The sequence below is a fragment of the Mytilus galloprovincialis genome, chromosome 14, assembly GCF_965363235.1.
Source record: "Mytilus galloprovincialis chromosome 14, xbMytGall1.hap1.1, whole genome shotgun sequence".
Classification (NCBI taxonomy): Eukaryota; Metazoa; Mollusca; class Bivalvia; order Mytilida; family Mytilidae; genus Mytilus; species Mytilus galloprovincialis.
This window is the reverse complement of record NC_134851.1, coordinates 66,330,203-66,342,443: the sequence shown is the minus strand read 5'-3', so window position 1 is coordinate 66,342,443 and position 12,241 is coordinate 66,330,203. Positions and strand designations below refer to the sequence as shown.

Sequence of the window (12,241 nt, the reverse complement as noted above, 5' to 3'; positions counted from 1 at the left end):
TTTTCATAAATCTAAGTAATCTTTTACAAAATCTCCACTGAAACTACTAGGCCACAATCATCTTTGGGGTATCTAGTTTGAAAAATGTGTCCGATGACCTGGCCATTCAACCAAGATGGCCGCCACGGCTAAAAATAGAACATAGGGGTAAAATGCAGTTTTTGCTTATAACTATGAAACCAAAGCATCTAGAGCAAATCTGACAAGAAGTTAAATTGTTAATCAAGTCAATATCTATCTGCCCTGAATTTTTCAGATGAATTGGACAACTGGTTGTTGGGTTGCTGCCCTCCAATTGGTAATTTTTAAAGAAATTTTGCCGTTTTTGGTTATCTTGAATACTATTATAGATAACGATAAACTGTAAACAGCAATAATGTTCAGCAAAGTAAGATCTACAAATAAGTCAACATGACCTAAATGGTCAATTGACCCCTTAAGGAGTTATTGCCCTTTATAGTCAATTTTTAACAATTTTCATTAATTTGGTAAATTTATGTAAATTTTTACCAAATATAGTTCTCTGTTACTAATGGGCAAAGTTCATGATAGATATAATTGTAAGAAGCAAAATCGTTCAGTAAAGTAGGAACTTCAAACACATCACCATCACCAAAATACAATTTTGTCATGAATCCATTTGTGTCCTTTGTTTAATATGCACATAGACCAAGGTGAGCGACACAGGCTCTTTAGAGCCTCTAGTTAATTTTCAATATTTTTGTTTTGTAATAAATTAGGCCACAGTTTCTCAATTGAATTGTTCATATAATTTGTGTCTGGGCCTTTAACCATGTTAACAGCAGACTATATGATATGGGTTTTACTCATTGTTAAAGACTGTACAGTTGCCTATAATTGCTAACATCCACTTTATTCGAACTTTGTTTGAGTTGTCTCATTGGCAATCATACTCAAATGTACCTTTGTCGTTGTGATATACAGGTACCTGGCCATGTCCACTCTATGTAGTATTTCTATTTGTATTCATCTGATGACTTTAGCCTTTTTCAACTGATTTTTTATAGTTCGTTCATATGTTGTACTGCTACACCACTGTCCTAGGTTAGTGACGGGTTGGAATACCGCTAACATGTTTAACCCAACCACATTCTGTATGTATGTATCTGCCTGTCCCAAGGCAACCGCCTCTAATTCAGTGGTTGTCATTTGTTGATGTTTGTTTTTCCTTCATCTTTATACAACTGTTTATGTTTTTTTCTCATTGTTGAAGGCTGTGCAGTAACCTATAGTCGTTTAATTTCTGCATCATTTGTTCCTTGTGGAGAGATGTCTCATTGGAAATTACACCACATCTTTTTTATACTCATCTTCTTATTTTTATACATGTTAATTATATAGCCTTGTAGGATTTTCAATTTTAGTTCATTTAAATATGTTTTGAAGTTTTGTATGAAATCTATTTTCACTTAACTAGTACACATATTGTTTTAGAGTTCAGCTAAAGCCTGCCTGAGGGAGCTGGATTTTCTTTGCTGTGCTAAGAAGCATTGGTGTCCTTTGGCTGGTTTCTTCTACTTAATTGTCTCTTTGACACCTTCCCCCATTCTTAATTTAATATATTCAACACTAAAGTAGATTTTTATATTCCTACTTGTTATTTGACTGTCCAAAGTCATTTGGAAAACTCCTAGATGGTCTTTGTGTCCATGACATAAACATGATAAAACTGTAATGCCACTCATTTTCTCCATCATAACAATGGAACATTCAGTAATTTAGAAATATCAGTTAGATTAACAATGTTTTTTTGCCATGTTCGAGACTTTTAAAAAAGCTAACTAAAGGCTATGAATTTTGCTCATTGTTGAAGGTTGAAAGGTGACCTACAAATTGAATGCACAATATTTGAACTCTGGTGGATATAAATCTCAGTGGCAATCATACCATATCATAATCATGGCATATCTCATTATTCTGATAATTATAAGCATTCAATGTAATGATTATTTTTCAGAATCATATTAAGGTACACTTGATAGTGTTCTTTCTTCATTCTCTTTGGATTTAGTATTAAAATGCAACTTTTAGGATAAGTGTTTCTAGTTTCATATTGTATTTTTTAAAGGGGGTTTTATGTCAGAAATAAACAATGAAAACGAAATACAACACATAGCTACAGCAAATTTATTTTCATGGTATTGTCAAATTTAGAGGGGGACCAGGAGGATCAGGCCTCCCTTTTTCTGGAAAAAAATTTGGTTGATTATATAGGGAATCACTGAAGCATGACTGGAGTGGGCCTGACCCCTTCTTAGGCAGTCAGTGTGCCCCAACTTATGAAAATTTCTGGATCTGCCACTGATGATGTGATAAAGTGCTTATTAATGTACTGGAAACAAATAAGAAATATCTTTTTTGAATCAAAAAACTTTTTTTAGAAAACCATACAACCAAAATAACAAATGCAATTTATTAAGAAATGATAGGCATTGATGACCAAGATGATAATTCTGTGGATGCTGTAAAGTATTATCATACTACAATGTAATATGGACATCAATTACAACTGTTGCACAAGTACTGTAAGCACAGTTGGTCAAATGGTGTCTACTCTTGTTTCTTTATTTCTTCACTAGTATCTGAAAAGCAAAGTAAATTCTGTGGTTATAAACAGACTATATATAGATACAACATTTATGGTAATGGATATCATGAAGTGGCTAATTGTTATTACATGTACAATTTTTACAGAAATATTTATAATTAAAGAGTTTTACCCACAATCCTGTACCAAAATGTTCAGGGAATATTATTACAAGTTTATATGTTTGCCAAAATGCTCAGAACTATAAAACTATACTAGTAATTGTTACTAGTTTACAGGAAACAGAAATATGAAAATTATACAAAGTCATTTTCCTATGTTAAACTATATATCGAAAATCATTGTGTACAATTATATTTATTCTATACCAAGTACATGTATGGCTAATTTACCAGTTTTGACAGAGGTACAGAATGACAGACTGTTATGAACTATAAATTATATACAATCAGGGTATGCTCACTCTTAACACCTGATATAACCTGGGTTTGAAGAGGGTTGTATTGTGTTTGTAGTCCATACAATAACTCTTAAACTGAGAAAAAATCCTTTTGTTTTTCAACGTTTCCATGTCATGCATTTGTTTCAATTTTTCTGTTTTTGTGCATTTTTTTTTTGACTGTCACTTTCTGACGTTGCATTTAAAATATATACTGGTTGTAAAAAAATATTATGTTTGTTGGAGTATATCTATAAGTGTTAACTTACTTATCTTAATACAAAAAAAAATCAGGATATCAAGCACAACAAAAGGAGGTTATATTTAACCAAAATCTGGGTTTAATCCATTATTATATTTTACTAAACTAACAATAACAATAATGTGCATTTAAGTTAAACAACAAGTGCCCATCCATGGAAGGATAAATATAACAGATGAAAAAATTTGTAAGGGTTCCGCGGAACCCAGTGTCTCGCCTTCTTTTGCTGTAAATCGCAGGCTCAATAAAAATGAGAAAACATATTAATAAAAATATTCCTCTTAATACTATCTTTTGATTGTAAGAAGCTTCTGTCCAAGTTTGGTAAAAAATCTAGAATAGTTAATGAATCTAATAAATGTTTTGATAACTTTAACTGCAGACTGTATGTAATGTTAACTGGAAGAAAATCTAAGTCCATTTAAAAGTAAAATACAGAAAAATGGAGTTATCTTTTTACAAAATTTACTTCTGGATACTCTCTTATGACCATAAATAAGCTTCTGTCCAAGTTTGGTACAAACCCAGGATAGTTTATGAAAGTTATTAAAATTTAAAAAACTTTAACCACAGAGTGAAGGTAATGTTTCACCACAGAAAAACTAAGTCCATTTAAAAGTAAAATATGAAAAAAAAATGGACTTATTTAATTTTTTACAAAATTTACTTTTGGATACTATCTTATGATCATAAACAAGCTTCTGTCCAAGTTTGATACAAACCAAGGATAGTTTAAGAAAGTTATTAAAATTCGAAAAACTTTAATCACAGGGTGAAATTGTCACCCCACATTGTAACATTGGATCTCTGTGTCTTCCCTGGTCCCAATATGCATGCATGTATGTTTAATGGAAAAGCCTTAAAACAATATGTCATGTATGTGTTACCTGTTAGATTAATTTGACCTGTCACCATCATCAGGACTGTTGTTCTTTTTCTTCCAAGATGAAATACATGTACATGTATTGGATGGCAAAGCCTTTTGCTGAAATATAATTTGACCATGTTTAATAAAAAGCGATTTGTAGAGGTCTATGTCTACAAAACTATACATTTCTTTAGAAATTTTACTGAATAAAGTAATTGTGCTTAACTATGGAACAAGTTCAAGTAGATATGCAAGGTTCAAAAACATTTAGTCTGACTTCATGTATCTGAATTGGAATAAAACCAAAGAAATTATTTTTCTTATTGGTAATACATGTCCTACCGGTATTAGGGTACCAAAAAGAATATTCGTAAAAAAAACATTGGCACAATACATGTATATTCAAGATATATTTCATATGCTAAAAAAAAATCACAAATCAAAAAGTGATAAAACATATTATAGTGTATGACATTAGTAGTCCTTTGTAAATTTATGTATCGTCATTTTGATTAGTTTGGTTTGTTTCATATTCTGACATAGGACTAAATATGACTTCTTTAAACTGAGATTTACTGTGCCTATTGTTTTTTTTGTTTTTCTACAATGGCTAGCTTGATAGGTTGATATCTTGCAAAACATGTTTAACCCCTAAGCCTCTGGCCTTTGTTAGTCTTGTATGATTTTTAATTTTAGTTCATTTATATAAATTTCGGAGTCTAGTATAACATTCATTATCACCTTGACCCCATGTTTCCAGGAGTAGTACACATTTTTGTTTAGGTGGCAGGTGAAGCATGCCTCTGTGTGCATAATTTTTTCAGTGTGTTGTATATTCATTGGTGGTCTTTGGCTGTTTTCTACTCTTTGGCAAGGTTGTTGTCTCTTTGACACATTCCCCATTTCCATTCTCAATTTTTTGTTAATAATGAAATTACCCAATAACAGTCAGTTATATGTGAGGCCTCTGTATTTCTCTATATACATTTGTACTAGGTTTGTATTCTCCAGTCATTCAATACAGATAATTGATCTGGAAAAGATATATGTCAGTATTTTACTATTTCAGATGCAACTCAATGCAGATACATGTACTTTATACATACGATTGCAATGTACATAGATTATAGTTAGTTATAATATACTTTATCATATATTTAGTACAAAATACAGCTATTTTGTATATCTAATAAAGGTTCTTTTTTCCAATCTGTATCACCTACCCTGTATCGCATAACCCGTATCGCATGGCTAAACCCGTATCGCATACCCCGTATCGCATGATAAAACCCGTATCGCATACCTTTACGTTTTTTTTTTATACATCAAGTCAGTTTTTTAGGTTTTTTTTGCTTAGAAAAAATTTCCAAAAAATAGGTCAATTTTTAGAATGACGTCATTGTTTGGTATGTAACGTCACGAACGTTAAGTTTTCATATTCTATGTGACGTCACGAACATTACGTTTTTACAACATATTTTTGGCACACTAAATGCAACTATAAAATATACAAAACACTCAAATAAATAGAATAATAAACAAAATATTTAAAACAACAGATTGTAAGGTAACCCAGGTGCTTCGTATAAATAATTGAGCAGTTTTTTTAAGGCTTTGAAACAAGAAAAAAGCAGAACTGAAGGTAACCCAGTGCTATGGATCAGAAAACAGTTCATATAATATAATACTCTTCTGTTGAAATATATGATAAAGCGTATAATACATGGCAAAATCCGTATCACATGCCGTATCACCCTCGACCAATATCATCCCTCGGGCCTAAAGGCCCTCGGGCTGATATTGATGTCTCGGGATGATACGACATATGATACGGATTTTGCCATGTATTATTCTCTATGTATTGTGTTGGTCATATTTTTTATTTCATTCTGAATACAAACAGCCTTTTATGGCAATCAACAATTGTCACAAAGGTAAACCTGTATTTGTTTAATTGTTAGTTTCATTATAAAGTGCATTCTAAATGGCATAATCCATATATATAGCATGCGGATAAATTGTCTTATTGTAAGAAGAATTTCATATTATCTTGCACTGTCACTTGATGATCTTTGCTGGTTGGACACAAATCCAGGTCAGTTCACGCCCATTCACGTTTGCACCCACTCATGTTCGCTCCCTTTCACTTTCGCACCCAAAGTCTGTTTGCACCATACATGTTTGCGCCAAATTTTAATTGGTTTTGTGTTTAATACATGTAACTATAGCTTTGTAATCAAGTTTTGGCAAGTGTATTCTTATATTGTTAACATTGTCTCAAAATAAAGTGAGACAGCATTTTTTTTCGTGTTGAATAAATCTTATCATGTTTTGGATAGTGTATTGTTAAAAAAAAAAAAAAAAAACTCTAAATAAAGTGGGATTCTGTCCAGGTTTTATTTTGTGTTGAATAACTCTAAATCATGTCTTGGTTAGTTTATTGTTATAACTTTGTTTCATTGACTTGTTTCAAAATAGATTCTGACTACGATTTTTTTGTGTGTTGAATAAATCTTATCGTGATTTGGTTATAATAGTGTATTGCAATATTTTTTGGTTTCAGATCAAAGGGACCAAGCTGTTAAAAACAAATATCTTTTGTGTTTTTTAATTAAAGTCTTGAAGTTTTACTTACACCAAAGCAATTTATAGTTGTGAAAATCATGATTTTCCAATTATTCATATGGAATTTGAATTAAAATTGGGCGCGAATGTGTGTAGAGTACGAACAGACCTTGAGTACAAACGTGCGAAAGTGTATTGGAAGTGAACGAACCTGATACCCTGGACACAGAATCTATAATCTTAAAAATATGCTTTTAAAATATATTTTAAATAATTTAAAAGTTTTGACTCATCTGCATACAGTACAAGAAGGGATTTCCCTTAAAGCATCAATTTTTGGTGCTTACTGCAGATTAGTTATATTAAATATCCTTCATTAAGTATCCTTGCATTGTGATTTGCAGTATAACTCAAGAGACAAATGTATGGTAGTTGTGGATGGTAGTTGTGGTGTTTTTTATATTGAATTTTCAGCTGAGACTATTGTGTTATAGTAGTCTCAGATTTCAGTGATCGATGCATGAGGTAAAATATTTAAAACTATAAACCTAATACAAACTGTCAAACATTTTATTTTGTGATACCAGTTGTTATACGGATTCTGCAAACTAATTCTTGGTTGGTACAACCTACTCTGTTTTTGACATACAGGTGTACAAAAACAGTAGGTTGTAACAACCAAAGATTAGTTTGCACCCCCCCCCCTCCCCCCCCTTCTGAGTTATGTGTAAAAAGTAAACTACCTTTTCCCTATCCTATTAAAAGACACATTCGTAAACATAAACCTTGATAAGTTAATTGTCTATTTTCCATGCTGTTTAAACGTTTCATTTTACACTGAAACTCCCAACTCAACCACTGCCGCATGTTATCGTCCATACAATATTCCTGAAGATTTTACGTTCCGGTAACATGTGGTCAAGGTCATTTAATACCAAATTTTAAAACGCCATCTATGAACGAAATCCAAAGACACAAAAATCCAGACGCTAATGCGTCTGGGTGATCGAGACTACCTTCAATGGTGTTTGTTTGTATGCAAGTATCAGGTTCAATCCTCATGTTCTGGCCACAAACAGTATAGGCATGGTGGAAGACTAGCATAGTTAGAAAATTGAAAAGAAAGCTGAGCAAGATATGGTCAGGACTACTTGCAGTTATTTTTAATAAGTTCAACGTGAATTGTTGTGTAAATACATTTAATAAAAATATTATATGACAGAGACATATATATTTCTTTAATTATTTTTGTTTGATATATCTTCTGTAGCTATATAGTCAAGACAGGCCATATTACTGCCAATTTGAATATTTATACATAATGATAATTATTATATATGTTTGTCTTTGAGACGACCCCTTCCTTTTACCTGTAAAGTATAAGTATAAGAGTTGTTGAAAAGGTCTAACACGTAGTACACTTGCATGTACAGTTACTGAAAATCGTTTAGGGACGACACCAAAAGTTCGATGATGATCAATGGAGGATAAAAAACTTAATTCATACAGTTTTTCACTGACCCCCCCCCCCCCCCTTTTACACCCCTGTCAACTTAATTTGTGAAAAATTGATTAACCAATAAGGATATATATAAAATCGATATCAATCAAACAATACTTCTTGCAGCAATGCTGACCACCATCACCAAACTATTTGAATGACGTTTCTTTTATCCTTCATTGATTTTTTTTATGTCGTCCCTTACCAACACATTTAATTACATGTATCAATCTATACTATTAAACGAGAAGACCTCATTTTTGGTGTCGCGTCTCTTCCTTCCACAATAAATCAAGCATCATGCCTCTGTGTCCTATAGGTAACATGCATAGTCGCATTTGTCATCCATTCTTATGATTATTCCGATTGAGTTATTTTGGGAGAAAAACGACAAAAAAGGTACTTAAACTAACCATAGCATGTATTTGGCAGATAACATAGCCTGATGTAAACATTGCAAAAACTCACAAAAATCCCATTTATTATCTCAAATGAAAGTTTTATGCCTTAAGTTGTATCAACTGATAGAAAATAAAAACAGTTAAATGACCATGACTGCACTTTTGATCATTTAATAGTCCCATTACTTACACCAGGTGTAAAAAAGGGGGGTCAATATTCCTTGACTCTTCAATACCTTGAATTTTTTACTTAACCCATTGTAAAAATTGTGGAAAGTCTTTTAAGAAGTAGAACAAACAAGAAAAAAAATCAACAAAACTGATCTTGATATTGAAAGTTTATGTTCCTGTAGTCCAAAATGAAATTTTCAAGTATTTTCTATCAAAGTCATACATTACAGTCAGTTTAAATTGAGCTGTGAAATTTGTAATATAAGTCACATTATGCTCAGATAGGATGTTTCTGACTTCAAATTGACTAAGGATTAAGAATAAAGCAAAGCAAAGATTTCTGAGCAACTTTTTTGGCTCTTTAGGTGTCAGACCACCAATTACTCCCTCCAATTTAGAAACTACTTTGACACAAAATAGTGCTTTTGATGTCATTGTTTACTTAAACTGACCAACAAATTTGCAGAAATGAAACTTTTGGTGATAGGGAAATATATTTAGACCATTTTGAGCCAAAATTCACTTGTCTATGAGTTTGCATTAAAAATTCAGGATTAATGCGCTACATAGTACACTAATTTAAGATTTCCAGAAAACCGGGAGTTATTTTGGTAGTAACTGTCTTTTCAAAATCAGAAATTTGTTACAAGACTTTAAACATTGGTTGAAAATTGGCATGTAGGAAGGTGATACATGTACAATTCAGGATATACCTGGTTTCATTGAAGTTAAACTTAAGGTAAAATATTTAGAAAGCTGTGAAAATTGCAAAATTTGGTTGAACAGATAGGGATTTTTAATTGGTGGTCTGACACCAAAAGGAGTCCGGATATGATTCCGTCATCGGACTGACTTTTAGTCATAGATAAGACTTCTGGTTTTAATGATGCACAAATACAACCAATCGTATGATAGATAACAAAAATGAAAAATAAATAAGCCAATCAGAGCGTTCTCCATATCATGGTGTTTAGATCGCAAGAACCACAACTATTATACCTCCTTATAGAGGACAATTATTTTTCGCGTTTATACTACTTTAATATATAGAGACTCTCTGTATTCTGTCTACTGTTTTCTTTGAAATGTTTAATATTTAAGGGGTCATACCAGTTGTATATATATTAAAATAAGTAAAACATTTGACACAAGTACAACCAATCGTATGATGGATAACAAAAATGGAAAAAAAATAAGCCATTCAGAGCGTTCTAAATATCATGGTGTTTAGATCGCAAGAATCACAACTATTACATCTTCTTAGAGAGGACAATTATTTTTCGCGTTTCATATCATGGTGTTTAGATCGCAAGAACCACAACTGCTATTACCTCCTTTGAGAAGACAATTATTTTTCGTGTTACCTCCTTAGAGAAGACATTTTTATAGCCGTGTTTATCTACATCAGTGGCGGATCCAGAAATTTTCATAAGAGGGGGCCCACTGACTGACCTAAGGGGGGCCCGCTCAAGTCACGCTTCAGTGATTCCATATATAAGCAACCACATTTTTCCCCAAAAATCCACTTCTGTACATGTAAACTACGATTATACTACTTTAATATAATTATAGAGACTGTCTGTATTCTATCAGGGACTTTCTATGTTAGTATGTTAGTATGTTAGTATAAAAAGTCGGCCCTGATTCTGTCTACTGTTTTCTTTGAAATTTGTCAACTATTTAAGGGGTCATACAACTTGCATATATATTAAAATAAGTAAAACATGCTCAACTTCATCTAAAACTACCTCGACCAAAAACGTTAACCTGAAGCGGGACAGACACGTACGGACGAACGAACGAACGAACGGATGTACAGACTAGAAAACATATTGCCCATAAATGGGGCATAACAATTCATTGTTGAAAGGGAAAATAGTGATTTGGCAAAAATGAAAGTAAGGTAGAGATTAGAAATAGGCAGGACCTTTTTCGGGGCGTCGGGATCGGGTGTTTTAAGCTCGGGATTTGGGGATTGATCCTTACGGGATCCGGGAATATATTTTTCGATTTCGGGATTTTGGGATATGCATTTCTTTAAATTCTGCATCTCAGGATTTCATGGTTTAAAGGCCGGGATTTCGGTATCAGGACCCATCCGACCACCCCTCAAATTAGCCTTAGTCATTTATACATGATTCATATCCTACCATTGGCATGTTAATAAGGTTCTCAAAAGAAAAAGAAAACACTGATGGATTGTCCTAGAAGCATATTTTATTAGACTAATAATGGTCTATATATAAGCAGTTACATTTATTTCATGTTTGAAACGGTGCAAATTGTTACTTTGATTTGACTTTCACCAAAAGAAGCATTGTAGCAAAGGAGAAGAATAATTGTGGTCTGAGGCCAGACACACGAAAATAATTGAATTTAACAGAAAGGAAACAAATATCGGACTTTGGATAAAGGGAGAGGGCTTTTGATACCTTTTATGAAATTCTCCATACATAATATCTTTTACAAAAAATCATCCTACAACAGTCTACAAGCTGTATATGCCCGCGATTTCGCGGGTGTGTTCTAGTATAAATAAAACATAGAAAGATGATAAAGATCTGCATATAAAACAATAACACCACGTTATTAGCCGTAATTAGTAACACTTTATAATGACCTTTCATAAAAGGCCGTTAGTTTCTCGTTTTAATTGTTTTTTTGTACATCGTTATTTCGGGGCCTTTATAGCGGACTATGCGGTATGGGGTTTGCTCATTGTTGAATGCCGAACGGTGACCTATAGTTGTTAATTTCTGTGTCATTTTTGGTCTCTTGTGGAGAGTTGTCTCATTGGCAATCATACCACATCTTCTTTTTTTTTTTTTATATTATCCTTCAAACAAATGAATAAACTCAATAAATTTGTGTCATAAATTGTATTGATTTTTTTTTATATTCGTATGAAGCATTTCAATGTCAACAATATGTATGATTTATTTAATAGTGTTCCAATTACAAATATTCTTGAAGAAAGTTCGAATATATTGTAAATATAAAAGTTTATTGATAGACATTTTGTCTGATTTTAAAACTGTAAATTGTAAAAATATTTGATATAGCCGTTTTGCACTCATGCGGCGTAAAGCAAACAGCAATCAATCAATCAATCTAATGATGACGTCAGAGGGTACTATGCTCGTGGGTATCCTCTCCCAAAGGTAAAACATTAACAAAAAGTTGCCAAAACACCCGCTTCCCCTACTTCATGTACTACTCACAATGATATCTAAGATGTGTCCATCAATTAACAAATTACACATAATTTACCTATAATACATTATCTAATATTTTAAATGATAAATCGACCATGAAAGCTGACGCTAGCTGATAACAACCAACCAATACATTGTTAAAACCAGAAATCCACTTAATAGTCATTCAAACCTTAAATTGCGTAAGGGGTACACATTTGTTGTGCTTAGGGTGACCATTGTTTAAATACATGGTTTTATTGAAAACAGG

General features: G+C 32.5%; 1 long non-coding RNA gene across 2 annotated transcripts; it reads right to left on the bottom strand.

The window, feature by feature from the left end:
* Positions 1–2,420: 2,420 nt before the first annotated feature.
* On the bottom strand, positions 2,421–7,680 carry LOC143059031 (uncharacterized). 2 transcript variants are annotated; one of them, XR_012973347.1, is made up of 4 exons: positions 7,447–7,680; positions 5,077–5,171; positions 4,158–4,255; positions 2,421–2,603 (listed from the first exon to the last, which is right to left on the bottom strand). It is a non-coding gene; the product is annotated as an uncharacterized LOC143059031 (long non-coding RNA). The 2 variants fall into 2 exon arrangements; XR_012973348.1 differs by lacking the exon at positions 5,077–5,171 and having other exon boundaries at positions 7,447–7,672.
* Between the last annotated feature and the right edge of the window lie 4,561 nt (positions 7,681–12,241).